The following is a 19,253-nucleotide window of genomic DNA, read 5'->3' as shown; positions in this document are numbered from 1 at the left end:
AAGTGGGAAAGAGGTGGGTATGGTTAAAGGGTACAAAAAATATAGGAAGAATGAATAAGACCTAGTACTTGATAGCACAAGATGGTGACTATCGTCAGTAATAATTTAATTGTATATTTTTAAATAAAAGTGTAATTGGATTGTTTGTAACACAAAGGGGATACAAACTATACAACTTGGTAAATACTTGAGGGGATGGATACTCCATTTTTCATAATGTAATTATTATGCATGGCATGCCTGTATCAGAATATCTCATGTACCCCACAAACGTATATACCTACTACGTATCCACAAAAATGAAAAATAAAAAATAAAAAATGTAATAAAAAGAAGAGCTATTATCAAAAAGTCAAAAGATAACAAGTATTGGTGATGATATAGAGAAAAGAGGACCCCTGTGCACTGTTCGTGAGAATGTAAATTGGTGCAGCCACTATGGAAAACAGTAAGAATGTTCCTCAAAAAATTAAAAATAGTACTATCATATAATCCATCAATTTCACTTCTGGGTATGATATCCAAAGCAAATGAAATAGTATGTCGAGGGGATAACTGCACTCCCATATTTGCTGCAGCATTATAAGATATGGAAACAACCTAATTGTTATATATATATAGCAATTTCTGTATTCATTCATACATACATATACATACATATGTGTATACATACATACTCACACATACATATACATGTATATATATTATATATATTATAAACAAAATACGATTCAGCCTTTCAAAAGAAGTAAATCTTGCCATTTGTGACAATATGTATAAACCTGGAGGACATTATGCTAAGTGAAATAAGCCAAACACAGAAAGACAAATATTGCATGATCTCACTTATATGTGGAATCTAAAAAAGTTGACCCATAGAGGCAGAGAATAGAATGGTTGTTACCAAGCGTTGCAGGGTAAGGGAAATGTTTGTCAAAGGGTAGAAAGTTGCAGTTATGAGCTGAGTAACTTCTGGATACCTAATGTACAGCATGGCGACTATAGTTAATAATACTGTATTAAATACTTGAAATTCCCTAAGGCAGTAGATCTTAAGTATATGAATATGTCAATTAGCTTCATTATGAATATCATTTCACAGTATATATGTATATCAAAACATTATATTGTACACCTTGAATATATATTTTTGTCAATTATATTTCAATAAAACTTTTCTTTAAAAAAAAAAGGTCATGTGTGGTAGCTCATGCTTGTAATCCCAGAACTTTGGGTGGCCGAGGCAGGCAGATCACCTGAGGTCGGGAGTTCAAGACCAGCCTGACCAATATGGAGAAACCCCGTCTCTACTAAAAATACAAAATTAGCTGGGCATGGGGCACATGCCTGTACTCAGGAGGCTGAGGCAGGAGAATCACTTGAACCCACGAGGCAGATGGAGGTTGTGGTGAGCCGAGATTGCACCATTGCACTCCAGCCTGGGTAACAAGAGTGAAACTCCATCTCAAAAAAAAAAAAAAAGAATGGTCCCCTATAACCTTGAAGCCAACCCAAGGTTTTCCAAGGTTTTCACTCTTTCCTTCCCTGCCCTTCTCAAAGATACTATCTAAAGTCCCAACTTAACAGTGATATGAGAACTCAATATCATAATAACATTTGTGTATCACTTTACTTTTCCATATGTTTTATTAAACTAGGTGTATAATATATGAGTGATGATACTTACAATTTACAATATGGAAACTAGTTCAGAGGCTCAAAAAGATTACCTCAAAGTCACTGGGCTAGCAAAGGCAGGACTCACATTCTGGTCTTCTGGCTCCAAGTCTGTGCTCTTTGCACTAAAGGGTGCTTTGCTTTCATCACAGAAACCTCAAATAATGTGTACTTAAGTGAGTGAAATATTGTACCTATTTTAATAGATATTCAGTGTTACGGGCATATGCCAAAGGTAAAGTTTCTTGCTACCCCAGAATTTGACAAGTCAAAGCCAGGATCCTCAAATCTACATAATATAATATTTTCACATTTAAGACAGAAAAAGCTTTCATACATTTATTGAGACACAGATGCAGCACTGGTAGCATTTAAATTATAGTGCTGTGCTCCGATGTGCCCCAATCCCATCGTTGTTTTTGTTCATTTTAAAAATGAGCACGACATTCCTGAAGATTTCTTACACATCTTTTTACAACTAGTTACGAATTCAAATCAGGTGGCAATCCCAGGATCCAGCTGTTGCTTCTCAGCTCACAAAAATCTCCGCAAACCTCCCGAGTGCTAAATTACTACCTCAGTCCTCTTCATTTAACCTCAAACTGGGTCACCCTCTAATCAAGAAAAATTAATGACTAGCAACATATTTTTCTTTTCCTCTTAATTAGAGTAATTCCACCCTGGCAGTAACTCTTAGACTGAACTACGCTAATAACGAAGTTTTAATTCAGAAAAAAAGCAACAAGCAATCAAAAGTAACTAAGCCATCCCATTCCTGGTTGACTGCTAGTCATGAGTTCAGGCCAGTGTCCAGTTTACCATGAAGCTAATGAGGCTCCAGCTTCAGGGCCCCAAGAAATAAGTTCACATGATCATAGGTTTTTGTAAGTTTTTTAGCAGCAAGACATTTTAACCACAATTGGTTATGACTCACCTCTCTTTCCATTGTAACTTTTCCTCCAGCCTACTTCCCCTCAGACTGCAGAGTACTGGAGTGGCTGCTAGCATTTTGGGAATCTAGATAAGGGTTCATTTTTAGTTTGAGTTTGGAGGGCTATATGTATGCAATCTGTAGTCACTTTCGTGTATAGGTAAGTTAGCGCTGGCTGTCCTGGTACAGAAATGGTTTTCATGAATACACCTGCTACTCACTGGGACCACTCACCCATGCGGCAAAACTGGGGGCAGAGGGCAGAAGTCACACTGCATTAGACTGCACATACTAGGCAAAATGCTTAACCTCTTGGAGCCTCAGTTGTCCACCTTTAAAATGAGGATAATGTCAGCACCTATCTCAAAGGTTGTGAGTTATTAAAATAGATTATTATTATTACTATTACTATTATTAAGACTAACATGACTTACTGTGTATCAGGCACAGTGTTACTTGCTTAACATACACAATCTCAATTAATCCCAAGTTTAGAGAAATGAAGTAATTTACCAAAGGTGACACAGCTTATAATCTGGGGAGCCACGAGATAAATATGGGCATCCTTTAACCCACGATGCTACTTACTTGTGGGCTAAATCTAGACACTCAATGTCATCATTAAACTGGGTCAAGCCAAGGCCAAGTGCTCACTGGAGATTGATGGCAATCAAGGTCAGGCTGGGAGCCACGTAAGACACACAGAAAGTCTAGGGTGTAGTCCAAGGATCAGGACAGGTATCATAAGCTGCAGGGAAACATTAGCAAAAACAACTAGTGCCAAGCACATTGTTAGGCATGTTACCTATGTGTAATTGGTATCATTTTATACTTATTAAACCACCAAAAGAAGTTTGAAAATAAAATAATAACATCCTGCTACATTCATTTATTCATGTCAGGTATATAAATTGCTACACTCTGCTGGAAAGCAATTTGACAATATATATATGGATCCATGAAGATATTCATACCCTTTGACACATTAATCCCGCTGTTGGAAATGTATCCTAAAGAAACCTTTGAAAGGAAGCAAAAAAATCTATTTATACAAAGACGCTCACTACAATGTTATTTGTGATACTGAAACTCTGAAAACCTCCACAGTGACCAAAAGGAGAATTGATAGGTAAGTGATGGCACATGACCTTGATGGATGATATGGGTTCACTGAAATGATTCATGGGGGTCTATGTGAGAACATGAACAAGCACATCCTATTATGTGAAAAAGAACTCAATGGCAATTACATTATTTTTGTCACTATGGATCTGTGTGGATAATAGCAGGAAATAAAACCAAACAACTGTCCTGGGGAGAGGTATTGTGGGAGATCTGCTTCTCCTTACACTTTATAATGTTCTTATTGTGATGATTAATGAATGTTGGGGTGCTATGGTTTGAATGTGTCCTCCAAAACTCATGTTGAAATGTAATGGCCATTGTGACAGTATTCAAAAACAGGACCTTTAAGAGGTGATTAGGTCATAAGAGCTCCACCTTCACAAATGGATTAATGCCATTTTTGAGGGAGTGGGTTAGTTATCTCAGGAGTGGGGTCCTGATAAAAAAGATGAGTTTTGCCTGATTTCCTCTCCTGATCTCATATGTTCACCAGGTGATGTCTTCCTCCAGGTTATGATGCAGCAAGAAAGCCCTTACAAGAAGCAGCCCCTCATTCTTGGACTTCCCAGCCTCCAGAACCTTAAGCTAAATAAGCTTCTATTGTTTATAAATTACCCAGTCTCATGTATTCAGTTATAACAGCAGAAAACTAAGATGTGGGGAAAAACAGAAAAATAACAAATAAAAGCCAGCTTGGGTGAGAGGAACAGTCCAGTGGATAAACGGCAGGACTGGCCCAGGACTAGAGACAATCCCAGCAAAGAGCTCAACTTGGTCCACCAGCCAGACCAGGACTCTGACCTTCCACCCTCCCAATCAGTAACACTTCTGGACAGAGCAGCACCCTCAGTTGCCCTGGGTTTGTTTCCTTCATTGTACTATTATACTTCAATGTGCTATTGCCTTTATCAGCCAACCTCACAGGGTTATTGAGAGGGTCCATTTAGATAATGTTGCACTTCACTTAAGAACATTTTCTGATAGTAATCCAAAGATATTTTTTGCAGAGTCAATGGTACAGCTTAGTCCTTCCATTCCAGATTTTGGGGTAGAACAGGTTTAATGACTGGCACCTAAGTCTCTACCTCTCAGTGTTCATATGTAATGATCTGGCCACTTCATATACTGTTGCAAGCCACAGGCTCAAATTAATTTACTTATTATGGGAGATGTCTTCTCTGCTCTTTCTTGTATACCTTTCCTGGCACACTGGCCACCCATCCTCTTCAGAATCCAACTCTGAACCACTCAGGAACACCATCACGGTGAGCTGAACCTCCAAACCCGAGCGTCATCTCTTCTTGGTGTTGTTTCCTCTCTGGTCCACAAAGCTAGTGGTGGAAGGAAGCGTTTGAGCAAAATGGCCTTCCCAAGTTGCTGCCTAGCAGACTCCAGTCATCTTCAAGGTTCAACTCAACCATCACCCTATAGCACTCTTTCTCAACCTTGACATTCATGACATTTGGGACCATGTAAGTTTTTCTTGTAGGAGGCTGCGCACACATTTCAGGTTATTGAGCAGCATCCCTGGCCTCTAGATGCCAGTAACAAATTCGATTCCCCTAGTTGAAATAACCAAAAATGTCTCCAGACATTGCCAAATATCCTTTAAAAGCCAAAATCCCTCCCCTACCGGCCTCTTCTCCACCACCCCAACCAGCAGAGGGATTTCCTCTTCTACCTTTTCATTCCTAGAGTATATATAACTAATATTTAAGTATCTCCCTTATAGCCCTTGTCATTTCATTCTATGATTAATTCTCTGCCTGTGTGTCACTGAAGGCAAACCTTAGTTTCCCCAAGGTAGATGCTGTATCTTGAACAGCATTACACACCCAATGCATAGCACAGGGCATGGCACAGAGGAGGTGCTCAGCACATCCTGTGAAGTTAAACCATGACTCCATGCATCTCAGGAACTTGCAGTGACAAACAAACATGATCCCAATCCAGGGCTGTAACACTTTCTTCTCTCCCAAACTGGGGTGGAAAGGAGAACTGGATGGTGTGTTTATTTACTGGAGAGGGAAAATACTACATTTTATACTAATAGAGATATTCAAGAAAGTCTGGGCTTGTGATGGCAATTATTTTCAATAAATTCTGACTTTGAGACCTTGCTAAACCATACCCACAGGGACTAAACTGCCTAATTCCAAGAGAAAAAAAAAACAAGAAGGAATAATCCCAAAGCCTCCAGGCATTGATTTATAGATGGTGAGACTCCCTAAATCTCATCTGACATTATTTACAATAAGATCTCCTGTGAGTCCCCAGTTGATAGACTGACAAGCAAAAACTTGCTTAACCCAGGACATGAGGGATTTGGGTGAGCCATGGGTGAAAGGCCACTGTAATCAGGACATGAGGCACAGAGCCCAGAATCAGATTCCAAGAAGATGGATGCCGAGTTGTGTCAAAAGCTCTTGAGAAGACAAAGCATTATCCTCCAGCAAATTCTATGTAAATAACCTTGACATAGAGCAACTCTGAATGAAATTGACCTTCTAATAGATAAATAAGACTTTGAGGAATTTTCTTAATTTTAAATGAGCTTAGAGAGTTTGTAGGCAATATCTCTGTCCCACCGTGGCTGGATTAATGGGTGTGCATGCACGCATGTGTGTGCACATGGGCCACACCCCTTTTTCTTGGTGGTGGGTTGGCTTGCCCCACCTTCATATATGGGACTCAAGGAAAAGGAATAGGTGGTTTTAGTGAGACCAGAGCCAGCAATGGGGTTAGAAAGCCCTGCTTCCTCAGGGTTCTCCACATGCTTGAGGCCTACGCCCCCTTCCACCAAGCTCCGGGATGGCAGAATGGCCCCAGGGGGAGCCCCTCCAGCCTCAGTGTCCTGCACAGACCTGTTGGCCCCAAAGCTTCTTGGCTCTTTTCTCCTACAGAATCACAGTCAGCCTACATTGAAAAAAAAGCTGGCATTTGGGAACCTGGGCTATACTTGAAGAACTCCTGGGAGACTACCCCAAGTTCAACCTGTCTGTAAAGATGAGAGCAAGTGCCCTCGGCCACCGAAAAAACATCTTCCCCAACTCCACTGGGCCTGGAAATCTCTTCAGATGAGACACAGCCTTTCGTCCCCCCATGAGAGCCAAGACTCAGGTGGTCAATCCACCAAGGAGATGTCATAAACCTCCCTCAGAACATTCACTGTGAAGCGTAAACCACTCCTCATTGAGATTGTCTTCTGCTTCCTCCCACGCTGCCTTTTCTCAAAGACAGAACCTTCTTATCCTTCAGGCTGGAGGTTAAATGCCACTGGCTCAGAGAGGCCTGTGAATCTTGATCATAGCTACTTGTGCATGTCCTTCATACCCCTCTGTGCTGGGCCACACTCTGGGTGTAAGTATCTACTCCCCCCTCAACTCTAAACTCCTTGAGGAAAGAGATTACATTCATCTTGCTCACCCATCCTACACCTATGCCCAGCACGGTGCCTGGGGCATAATAGGTTCTTCATGAATGTTGTTAATTTCATGAAAAAACAATAAAGATTCTTCTCCAGAGAAGATGCTGACAAGTGGGTAGGAGGAGATAGGACTGTGTGGTATGCCAATGCCAGGCCTATGGGGCATGCCAATGCCAGGCCTATGGGGCACAGTCCTCCCAGTTTCGTGCCACCATGAGTAAATAATTGGGTGTGCTAACACACCAAACATCATTATGTAATCACAATGCTACCTGGCATGTGTGCCTTCTATTAATACTTACAGCATAACCTATGACTAATGCAAGAATATGGCACTCTTCACATAGCATGGGTACCCAGAGCCATAATAATAAATCCCGGGTAACATAGTTTGCTAAAGAAAGTTTTTGCAAGGCTAGAATTTCATAGAAATGTTGATGAGAGCCCAGGAATCTGGGAAAGCCCAGCTTCAGAGCTTCTGCCAGCTTGTGGCATCTCCACGTGCATAGGCTGGTAACCCTCATCACCATCTGATTACCTCTCTTATGGTGGAACCCAACCTGATGTCAGCCCGTCTTTTTTGCTTTATCCTTTAAGCTCAAGGCTGTAAAGTATAATTTGCACAAAGGATATCTAAGTGTCTTTTTTTTTTTTTTTTTTTGAGACAGAGTCTCACTCTGTCACCCAGGCTAGAATGTAATGGCACAATCTTGGCTCACTGCAACCTCCACCTCCCAGGTTCAAGCAATTCTCCTGCCTCAGCCTCCCAATTAGCTGGGACAACAGGCATGCACCACCACGCCTGGCTAATTTTTGTATTTTTAGTAGAGAAGGAGTTTTACCATGTTGGACAGGCTGGTTTCAAACTTCTGACCTCAAGTGATGTGCCCGCTTCTGCCTCCCAAAGTGCTGGAAATACAGGTGTGAGCCACCGTGCCTGGCCTAAGTGTCCATTCTTAAAGCCAGACCTCCGTGAAACTGACCCAGTGGGATGGCAAGAAGGGAAGAAAACATGAAAGATTAAAGGAAAAAAAGGCATCAATTGATTCCTAAAAGGGTTAGAAAACAAACTCATTAAATCGGCTTGTTACCTGTACCCCCAGCTGCCCTGGGGAGCTAAAGAACTCAAAAAAAAAGGAACTTTGTGTTTACATCCTACTTCCCTGCTTCATTCCCACATGCATGGATTAATATGCAGGAGGACTGGTCTTCTGAAACATGCGTAAAACCACAGTGCAACCTGGAAATTGAAGAATGGGGCTCAATGAATCTATTTGAGACAAGCTCTGAATCAGACTCATGTCTCTAAGCCCAAATACTGGATCTGCAGTGACCACTGGATACCCCAACAGAGGACATGTTAAATCATCCAGCTATCAACAAGCTACATAATTTAGCAGCCAGTTAGAACATGGTAATAACCATGCCTCCGATGTGAGAACTATTCCAAATAAATCTATGGGCCCACAGAATATTAAGATTCAACAGGTTTCATTAATTTCCTGAAGCGTGCTTGTTTGTAAAAAACTGGATGGAAATTCTGTTTGGGTAATAATCTCTTTGAATCCTTAAATCCCACTTTTAGTTATCAGTCTCCAACAAATGAAGGAAGAAAGTGAAATTACTCAACTTCAAACCCCAAATATTTTGGCAACTCTGAGCCAACTGAAGGCTTCAGATGGGATTCTCTTTTGTCTTTCTCCGAATCTCCAAGTTCCATGGAAGGTTTCTGGTTGATAAATTAATATGGCACCAACTCCATGTAGCACAACCCAGCAGTATCTTGGCCAAGAATTTTTAAAAACAATAACGTCAGACTCTATTAAAGAACCTAGGAATTTTTTTTCTTTACTTACTTTTTCTCTTTAACATGGCATTGCTATGCAACATTCCTCAGATGGCTTTAACCAACTGCAAATAACTGAAAAGCATTTTAAATCTTATTTAAAGAGCTGCTGTTCTTATTGAAAATGCAAGCGAGTGACCTCTGAATTTAACCCATTACATCTGAGCCTTCCCAGCCCCAAGTATTTGTGAAATGCCACAAAAAAGATAAACAAGAAAACATCTAGGCAAAAACATGGGGAAACCAATGAGGAAATTTTCGGGAGCTTTGTTGAAAATGTATATTCTCTCTATCCAGACCTCAACACAAAACACTATTGGCAAAGTAAAGTAACATTTTATTATGACCTGAGATTTTCACGCTAAACTCCTCATGTTGAGTGCATCATTTTCCCAAATCCTAAATCAAGGCTCAGATTTTAACTTATTGATGCAAAGGTTTGCAAAAAGGCAACTTTAAGCACCTATTCTGCATAACAAATCCCCCAAAACTTAGTGGCTTAAAACAACCAGTAAGATCTTTTGCTCATGATCTTGTGGATCATGAATTGGGGAAAGGATCAGCTCAAGACTTTTCATCAGTTGCAGTCAGATGGTAGCTGGGGCTGCAGTCATCAGAAGGCCCAACTGGGCTGGATATCTAAGATGGTGTACTCCCATGGCTGGCAGTTGGTGCTGGCTGTTGGCTGGGAGCTCAGCTGGGGCCATTGCCTGCAGCAAGCACCTACACATGGCCCCTCTATGTGGTTTGGATTTCTCACAGCATGGTAGCTGGGTTCTGAAATGAAGCTTCCCGAGAGTAAGTGTTTCACGAAACAAAAGCAGAAGATATACAGCCTCTTCTTACCTAACCTCAGAAGTCATGTTTGCCACTTTCACTGCAATCTGATGGCTACAAATGGGTCACTGAAGCCACTGAGATTCAAGGGGAGAGGAATGTGTCCATGTCTCAATTTGAGAAGCATCAAAGAGTTTGTGGCAAGTTTTTAAATCTGCTACAGTGCTATCAGAAGTGATTGCACGAATGCTGAGGACACAGCTGGCCTGGGTTGCATCTTTCTTAGTCAATGCCACCCTTCCTCCTGTGTACTGTGTTATCTAAAAATCTCCTGGCCATGTCTGGGAACCAGGCAACAGTTCCTTTCTTCTACAATTCAATCGCATATATCCCTGATCCCCTCCCTGGACCCAGCTCAAGGAGGAATGTACCAGGTAGCACCACAGTGTACAGTTGTAAAGGTTGTATACTGCACAAAGGCAACCAGCCAAGTTGTGTGCCCTTGTCTAGTCATGCACCTGGCTCAGAGCAACATCCATGCAGAGAGGTTGTTTTGCCTTATTTGTACCAAGGTACTACAAAGGCTAGCAATCCAGGGTGCTCAGCTCTCTCTCAGAGATTTCCACAATCCATTGCCATCTACTTTCTAGTTTCTCATGTTCCTATGAAACTTATTGCTGTGTGAATGATAAGAGGAAGGGCAGGGAGCATGTAGTCACTGCATTGCAGTAGATAGTGATGCCACTAGAATGCACAAATTTCTGAGGAGTACAGATGGGAAGATGCCTCTGACTGAGGAGGTATAAAAAAGGGGGCATTCTTGCAAAGTTGACCTATAAACAGGCAAAGAAAAGATGCACAGTCTTTGAATTAGAGAAGAGGGGGATAGGGGGAGTCATTCCCAGCAAACAGACTAAAAGTATAAAAGGATAAAAGGGAAGATATAAGTAGATAATAGTACGGCAATGCCTTTGACTGAACCACAGATAGGCACAGAAAAGAGGGAGATATTAGTCAAGAGATAAATTAGATGGGCCCCAAGCTTCTATGGACAAGGGCTCTCCTCCTATAATAGCACCTGCCAGTGCCTCACCCAGATCCCCTCAGATGTCATGTAGGTTCTGTGTGCTCCTCCCCAGCTCCCATGTGCTTTGGTTGGCTGCCCCTGCAGGTGACAGCCCATGGGTTTCTAGCGCTATTTTGGTCACAACATTTGGAGACCCAGAAGTACCTGGGAGCTTACAGGGGGCTGCTCATAGCCAGCACCAGATTAGTGAAGGAATATGAAAGCCCAGCACCTTCACCTTAGTTGGTACAAACTCTGCGGGGTGATTTATGCTGCAGATCACTTCACAGATGAGGCTGAGGCTAGAAACATCACCTGAAATCTCACCCTGCTTAGCTTCCTGCTTGTTCTCCCTTGTCCTGCTTCCCACTCCCTTTGTTATCTCCCCTGAGAGCCCACCCTTCATTATCACTGCACACAAACCCTCATCTCAGGACTAGGAGCAGGACCCGAGCTGTGAGGAATGTGCCCATGTTCATTTCTGGTTTGACTTTAGCCTAAAAAGGCCTAAGTAACCTCAAACTATAATTAGCATAAGACTGACTCTACTATCCCTCCATCTTAGCCCATTGGGGCTGCTACAATAAAATAGCTGAGACTGGGTAATTCGTAAATAACAGAAATTTATTTCTTATAGTTCTGGAGGCTGGAAAGTTCAATATCAAGGCACCTGCGGATTCAGTGTTTGGTGAGGAACCTCAGTGAAAATTGGTGCTTCGTTGCTGTGTCCTTGTGTGGCAGAAGGGGGAAGACAGCTCCCTTCAACATCTTTATAAGGGCACTAATCCCACTTACGAGAACAGAACCCTCATGACATAATCACTTCCCAAAAGGCCCCACCTCTTAATTCTATCACATTGGGTATTAGGTTCCAAAACGTGAATTTTGGAAGGACACCAACATTCAGACCATAGCACCTTCCTACCTCCACCCTGCCCCACCACCCCCTCCCAAAAAAAAAAAAAAAAAAAAAAGATTTACCTCAGTAGAAACATTTGCTTCTATACCATTATGGCACATTGAAAGAACTAGAATAGCTTTTCAAGGTTGGCATCCTCTTCATTCCAGGGTTCCATAGAACCTTAAAAGTCACAGAGAAAAGAAGACACCAGTTACCATGCTTTGCCTTAAGCAAGTGTAATAGTCAAAAACGTTTAACAGTAGCCTGGCATAGGCACTAAAATTAGAATAGACAACAGCTATAAACAATCAGTATCTTATGGTTCTCTAATTGTTCTTGATCAAAGATGTCCATTTATAACCTGAAGTTTCCCAGAGCTCAAAGACAACATCTTAAACTTCCTTATCACTTCCCAAGTGCCAAGTTAAAATAATATCCCAGGTCTGTCATTTACTATCTGGGTGCCCTCAGGTAAGTTACTTAAACTTCTAAGCCTTTGTTGCTTCTCGTGTAAAGTAAAAAAATAATAGCACCCTTCGTAGGGTTGTTAGGAGGAAAAAAATGAGATAACGCATATAAACATTATAGGGGTAAGCTAAAGGGATACAAAAATGAACCCTAAAGGTAGAACACCTCAAACAAAATATTTCCTGTTTGCATGATAGGCCCAGGAATGTGAACCTGGTTGACGTTGTCCTTACTCTACATGGTGATTCAAGGGCCCATTCCCATTCCATCTTGTGTCTCTAGGGCCTTTCTTCAATCAGCAAAAAAAAAAAAAGAGAGAGTGGGGAAAAATCAGAGGATACACATCCATTCTTTTGAAGGCCTCACCTGGAAGTGGCACACATCACTTTCCCTCACATTGTCATGGAGAGGACACGCCATACCTCACTGCAAGAGAGTCTGAGAAATGTATAATAGTTTAGCCTTGTGTCTGGTTACAATCACATTACTCTAGGGGAAGCAGGGACTAGATTCTCATAGAGAGCTTCCATTATCTGCCCTAGTACTCAATAAACACAAACTATTATGACTATTTTTTCTTGTTAGATAGCCAGTGGGTACTTGCTGGATGCTTGAAGGATTCAGTGGAAATAAGAAAGAATAAAGAAAGAAAATGGATGTTGCAGGGCAGAAACAACAAGAAACGAGAATGAGTGACGATGGAGAGCGCTGTGTAAAGGGAGGTACACACAGTGCCAGAGTTAGAGGGGGCAACCCATGTCCACCGTGAGGAAACGCTACAGCCAGACCCTTCCTGAGACTTCTCATCAGCATCTCACACAAGCTGAGTCCACTGAGAGTCACCGCACCAGACGGTCTGAGAGTCCCCTTATGATTGCCACGCTCAGAAAATCCTCTCTTGCCTTAAACAACGTAAAGGTTGTTTTAAGTATTCTATCTGAACTAATTTGAATTATCAGCTTTGGGTGGGTTAAGGGCCAGAAGAAAAAGCCTGCCACTCTAACAGCATCTGAGGAGTGTACTAAATTCTCGTTGATGGTAATTAGCATCCCGCTTCTTTACTCTGCCCATACAGTATTTCCAAATCAATTGCTCAGCGTTAGTGATTCTGCTGGGATTGATTTAATAGTCTAATATGAAGTCTCAGCCCTTCTGTATAGGTTAATTACATGTGGTCTTATACATTCTAATTTAAAATACTGCCTTTGCAATTATCATCAGCATTAAAACAGAGCGCTAGTAATGATGATGGGCTTGAATTTTTTTTCCAGAAGTAATGAATTGAAAAACCAAAATGACTTTTAATTTTTTTGGCACTTACCATCTCAATCTCTCTTCTCTTCTATGGAAAATATAAATCAGGGTCTCCTCCGTATTTCAGACTTTTATGAAAACAGGCAAGATGGCCTTAAAGAAAACAGAAGTCTTTGATTTTGGAACAGCCAAGACTTGACTATCTGGTCAAGGGCTATCTGGGAAGGGCTGCCTTCCCCTACCCTAATCTCCCAGTTATGGATGTATTTACATGTAATTATATGATGTTTCCTATGAGGCAAAAATTGCCCCAGAGCTTTAAAAACAGCAACAATCGGCCAAGCACAGCGGCTCACGCCTGTAATCCCAGCACTTTGGGAGGCTGAGACGGGCAGATCACGAGGTCAAGAGATTAAGACCATCCTGGCCACCATGGTGAAATCCTGTCTGTACTAAAAATACAAAAATTAGCTGGGTGTGGTGGTAGGTGCCTGTAATGCCAGCTACTCGGGAGGCTGAGGCAGGAGAATCACTTGAACCCGGGAGGTGGAGGTTGCAGTGAGCCAAGATCACGCCACTGCACTCCAGCCTTGCAACAGAGTGAGACTCCGTTTCAAAAAAAAAAAAGCAACAACCACACAGGTACTATATGAGTTTTCTAGGCTGTGTAACAAATTACCCTGACATATAGTCACTTAGAACAGCAAAGACTTACCAGCTCACAGTTTCTGTGGGTCAGGAATTTGGGAAAGGCTTAGTTGGTGATTCTGGCATAGGTTCTCTCATGAGGAGACAGTCAACCTACTGGCCAGGGCTGCAGTCCTAAGGTGCTAGAGGATCCACTTCCAAGCTCACTTAGGTGGCTGTTAGCGGGGCCCCAGTTTCTCACCATAAGGACCTCTCTCTAGGCTGCCTCGCCACACATGACATCTGGCTTCCCTTAAAGCAAGTGATCAGAAAGAGAGAGAGAGGAAAAAAAAAAAGATAAAGGACAGAAAGACAAAGAAGAAAGAAAGAGAACAAAATTGAAGATGGAATATCTTTTATAACCTAATATCAGAAGTGACACACCACCACTTCTGCTGTGTTCTACGGGTCACACAAAAATACCCGGTACTACATAGCAGGGAACAACACGTGGGTGTGAATACCAGTAGGTGGACTGTGGCAAGCCAGGCTGGCTATTAATTGGTGTTATTATTGTTCCTGATTTACAGATGAGGCACAGACAGGTGAAGTCACTTGCCCAAAGTCGCTGTTAATAAATGGCAGAGCCAAGATCTGAATCTCGTTGGTCATTTTGGCTTCAAAAACCAAGCTCTTAACAACTATTCACACACAGAGAAAGGTGTCCATTCATGTAATTTAACACGTGGTTCAAAAGCAGTGTATAAGCCAGCCAATAGTGTTCGTTCTAAATGAATAGCTGATGGGAAACTTGCCGAGGATAAAATCTCTAAACTACTCAGCATCATCACAAAATACTCCTCAGCGTCTCCTAGCCTCTGTTGTTTGAGGCAAAATAATTCCATTTCCTAGGAATTCCTTACTTTCTTGGCAAATTAATCTAACAGCCATCATTATCACTATCACTAGATTCTTTCTAAATATTGCATCTCGTACTACACCACTAACCACGTCTTCCTGCTCAAACCGCTAAGGAGATGACCGCTGTAATCACAGTCAGCTCTATGCAATGATACCGCTGTGTTAAAATCCCACCATTTATCACCCTCAGCCTTCACACCCAAAGGCCGCATGACCTAGTCTCTTCAGGTGTCCCTGTTATCAGTTCCAGCTTCAGATGCACATCTGTACCTGTCTGACATTGCGGATAAGACTGGATCACAGACCTGGGTCCGAGGAGGATTGAGTATCATGGGATCTTCCACTGGATCATGAAAGAGATTTTGCTAGCCAGTATTCTAAGCACTTCACACACGTTATTTCACTTAATTCTCCTATATCCTAGAAATATAATAATGGTAATAATAGTAATAACTCATAACTATAGAGATTGCAAGCTTGCCATATGCCAGGCCCTATGCTAAGTGCTTTATAGACTTTAATTCATTTTATCTTCACACAAACCTGAGAGATAAACTCTATTTTTGTTCCCTTATGATAAATAAGCTCAGAAATGTTAAATGACTGGCCCAAAGTTACACAGAGCTGGGATTCAAACCTGTGTATGTCTTATCATAAATGCCATCTTTCCACCTTGACAAGGAACAGGCAGAACAGCTGGGTGCTGTTCCCAACCCGCCTTCGCCCTGTCCTTTCAGAATAAAATGGCCAATCCAAAGATTTTTCTTTTCTTTTTTTTTTTTTAAATGGAGTCTCACTCTGTCACCCAGACTGGAGTGCAGTGGTGCAATCTCAGCTCACTGCAACCTCCGTCTTCTGGGTTCAAGTGATTCTCATACCTCAGCCTCCCAAGTAGTTGGGAATATAGGCATGTGCCACCACGCCCGGCTAATTTTTGTATTTTCAGTAGAGACGAGTTTCACCATGTTGGCCAGGCTGGTCTCAAACTCCTGACCTCAAGTGATCCACCCGCCTCGGCTTCCCAAAGTGCTGAGATTACAGGTGTGAGCCACCATGCCCAGCCAGATTTTTCTAAACGAAAATAATTTCCTCCCTTCAAGAGATTCTGGAGTCAGGAGTTGAGATGCCTTTTTTGTTAACACTTCTCCACTAGCAAATAAAACAATATATTATCAGGGATTAGCAAGCCTTCTTAAAGGGCCAGATAGGAAACATTTTCAGCTTCATTTCTGGGCCATATGGCCTTGATCACAACTCCTCAATCTGCCACTGTAGCAAAAGGAGCCATGAACAATACATAAATTAATGAGCATGGCTGTGTTCCAATAAAATTTTATTTGTGGACACAGAAAGCTGCATTTCATATAATTTTCTCATGTCACAAAATAGTCTTTCTTTGACTTTTTTTCAACCATTTAAACATTTTAAGTCTTTTCTTAGACCACAGGCCATACAAAAACAGATGGCCATAGTTTGCTGATGCCCACAATGTACAGCAGAAGAAGTCAGAAATTCTCCCAATGAGTCAAGCGATTTGATTTTATCAAATCAACAAAAACCCAATTATTGAGCAACATATTGTCAAGAAGGGCTGTTCTGAACATAAATGTGTTATGTCAAAATGTAACACAAGAGACAAAATCAAGAGGATGAAGTAATCTCTCATGTTTTATACCCTTCTTAGAAGACTGGCTGGGAAAAGTTGATGAGGAATGTGATGTTCACTCCACCAAAATATGCCTTAATGACAGAGACTTGGATTTCCTCCTCATGTCTCCTGTTAGACTATAATAGGGCTGGGCCTACACACCTCTGTATCCCCATGCCCTCCCTCATGAGATCTCTCAATAAATGTTAAATTATTAAGAAAAAAAGAAGAAGAGAGAGTGGGGAGGGAAGGAGGAAGGAAGGAAAAGAGGACGGGAAGAAGGAAAAGGGAGAAAGAGAGAAAAAGAGGGAAGGAAAGAAAATAATATAAACTATTTCCTATCATGTTCTGTATTAGTCCATTTTCATGCTGCTGATAAAGACATACTTGAGACTGGGTAATTTATAAAGGAAAACAGGTTGAATGGACTTGCGGTTCCATGTGGCTAGGGAGTCCTCACAATCATGGCGGAAGGTGAAAGGCACATCTTACATGGCTGCAGACGAAAGAGAATGAAAACCAAGGGAAAGAGATTTCCCCTTATGAAATCATCAGATCTAGTGAGACTTATTCACTACCACAAGAAGAGTATGGAGGATACCGCCCCATGATTCAATTATCTCCCACTGGGTCCCTCCCACAACATGTGGGAATCATGGGAGCTACAGTTCAAGATGAGATTTGGGTGGGGACACAGCCAAACCACATCAGGTTCTTTCCTAATATATTTCAATAATTCATTTAAAAGGGAGCTGCTATCTAATAAAGTAAAAGTCAATGACTCACTTCTCATTATTTTTAAGCAATATACAATTTTTCAGAGATACCATGTTCACATTCTGCTTGACTACAGAATAAGGAAAATTATTTCTATTTATGCCTATGTCTAGGCATATACCTTGTAGGATTTTAAGAATATCAAAATTGTGTTCAATCTTTTCAGTCAATGTGTTAAACTGTCCCCTGGAACATAGAATATGAAAACCAGGCTTTCCACAACACACAGTACAAGTTCCTGGGACAATGGGACCAACCCCACTAGACACTAGGTTTTTGGAGGGCAGAGACTGTCTTATTCACTTTAGTACTCTGGGGATCTGGCACTGCAAGGCATTCAGTGTTTGTTGAATGAATGAAAAGTAAACGAGGGAAATGTTTCACCTTAAGAAAATTAAAACCTATTTTCTAAAAAGGCAATACCACTTGAACAAGGTGGGTGTTCCTGGGAGATAAGAGACACTCAGGAGAATTGTATAGCACAAAACAAAGGTGAGTGTTACCAAATGTCAGGGATCGCAAAACCAGAGGGTATTCCTATGCTTAGCACAAATACTCCCCTTTAGAGATGACTTGAAAATAATCCAACTAAATTTACCTCTTTGTTAAATGAGAAAATAAAATCCTAAATTGCCCTAGGCTCAAATGGAGCTGAGTTAGAATCAACATTTTTCAATATAAGGGGAAAAGCAAAGGAGTCAAAAGACCAGTGTCATAGCAAAGGTGGAGCTATTGTTAAAGTCATGTTTTTATTCAGCAAATAAAATTAATCCAGGCTACTAACATTAAAAATAAGAATAACCACTTTTTCTGAGTATGTGTTTAGGTTTTTCCTTTAGCCAATATTCAACTTATTTTAGCCATAATGATCTGATGCTTTTCTAACCTCTTAACCATGTCTGGGGCTTAGTCAATCATCACCAAATAAACACAGGTCAGAGATGAAAGAGCCAGTAGGTTCTCTGTCTAGAAATCAGTGCAGTTTCTCAACCAAAGCACCTGCAGGGCAGAGAAGGTAACTTTTGTATCAGGGAAGAGACATACCCTTCACACCATTGTTTATCTGCGCACCAGAATGATTCTTCACCTAGCTCAAGTCAGTCAAACCACCTTGGCAGGTGGGTGATCCTGCAGATGAGGCCATAGGGATCTGCCACATAGGGCTTGCGCTCCAGTCTCCACAACGGCCTGGCTTTGGGAGCAACATTATGAGATAAGGCTAAGACAAGCTGTCTAATCTCCACATCCATTTCCTCTTCTTCCTGGGTGCATAGTCAGACCACACTTCCCAGCATCCTTTGCTTTAGGTGTGACAATGTGACTGTGTTCCAACCAGTAGAATGTCAGTGGAAATGGTGTCTACTGCTTCCAGATGTGGCCCATAACACCATTCTCTTGTGATCCTCCGTGCTCTCCATCCTCCATCATCTTCTGGTAGACCAGCCCAAGGATCTTGGAAGTCATGTGTTGAAGATGGTAGAACCATAAGATGGGAAAAGCCTAGGTCCCTGATAACTCCCGGATGACAGCCACCTACCAATCATGAACACTCTTTTGGATGTTGTATTAGTTTGCTAGGGCTGCCATAATAACATACACACATGGAGTGGATTAAACAACAGAAATTTGTTGTCTCACGGTTCTGGAAGTTAGAAGTCCAAGATCAAGGTATTGGCAGGGTTGGTTCCTTCTGAGGGTTGTGAAGGAGAATCTGCTCCACAGCTCTCCTCTAACCTTGGATGGTTTGCTGGCAATATTTAGCATTTCTTGGCTTGTAGAAGCATCACCCAGTTTCTTGCCTTTATCTT

At 41.6% G+C, this 19,253-nt stretch overlaps 1 long non-coding RNA gene across 1 annotated transcript; it reads right to left on the bottom strand.

The window, feature by feature from the left end:
- Window positions 1-3,207: 3,207 nt before the first annotated feature.
- LOC107971401 (uncharacterized) lies at window positions 3,208-12,657 on the bottom strand. The gene is made up of 3 exons (XR_001716124.2): window positions 12,585-12,657; window positions 11,831-11,930; window positions 3,208-3,356 (listed from the first exon to the last, which is right to left on the bottom strand). It is a non-coding gene; the product is annotated as an uncharacterized LOC107971401 (long non-coding RNA).
- Window positions 12,658-19,253: the final 6,596 nt, after the last annotated feature.

The sequence above is a fragment of the Pan troglodytes genome, chromosome 13, assembly GCF_028858775.2.
Source record: "Pan troglodytes isolate AG18354 chromosome 13, NHGRI_mPanTro3-v2.0_pri, whole genome shotgun sequence".
Lineage (NCBI taxonomy): Eukaryota > Metazoa > Chordata > Mammalia > Primates > Hominidae > Pan > Pan troglodytes.
The sequence above is the reverse complement of the archived record's forward strand: the minus strand, read 5'-3'. Positions and strand labels throughout refer to the sequence as shown.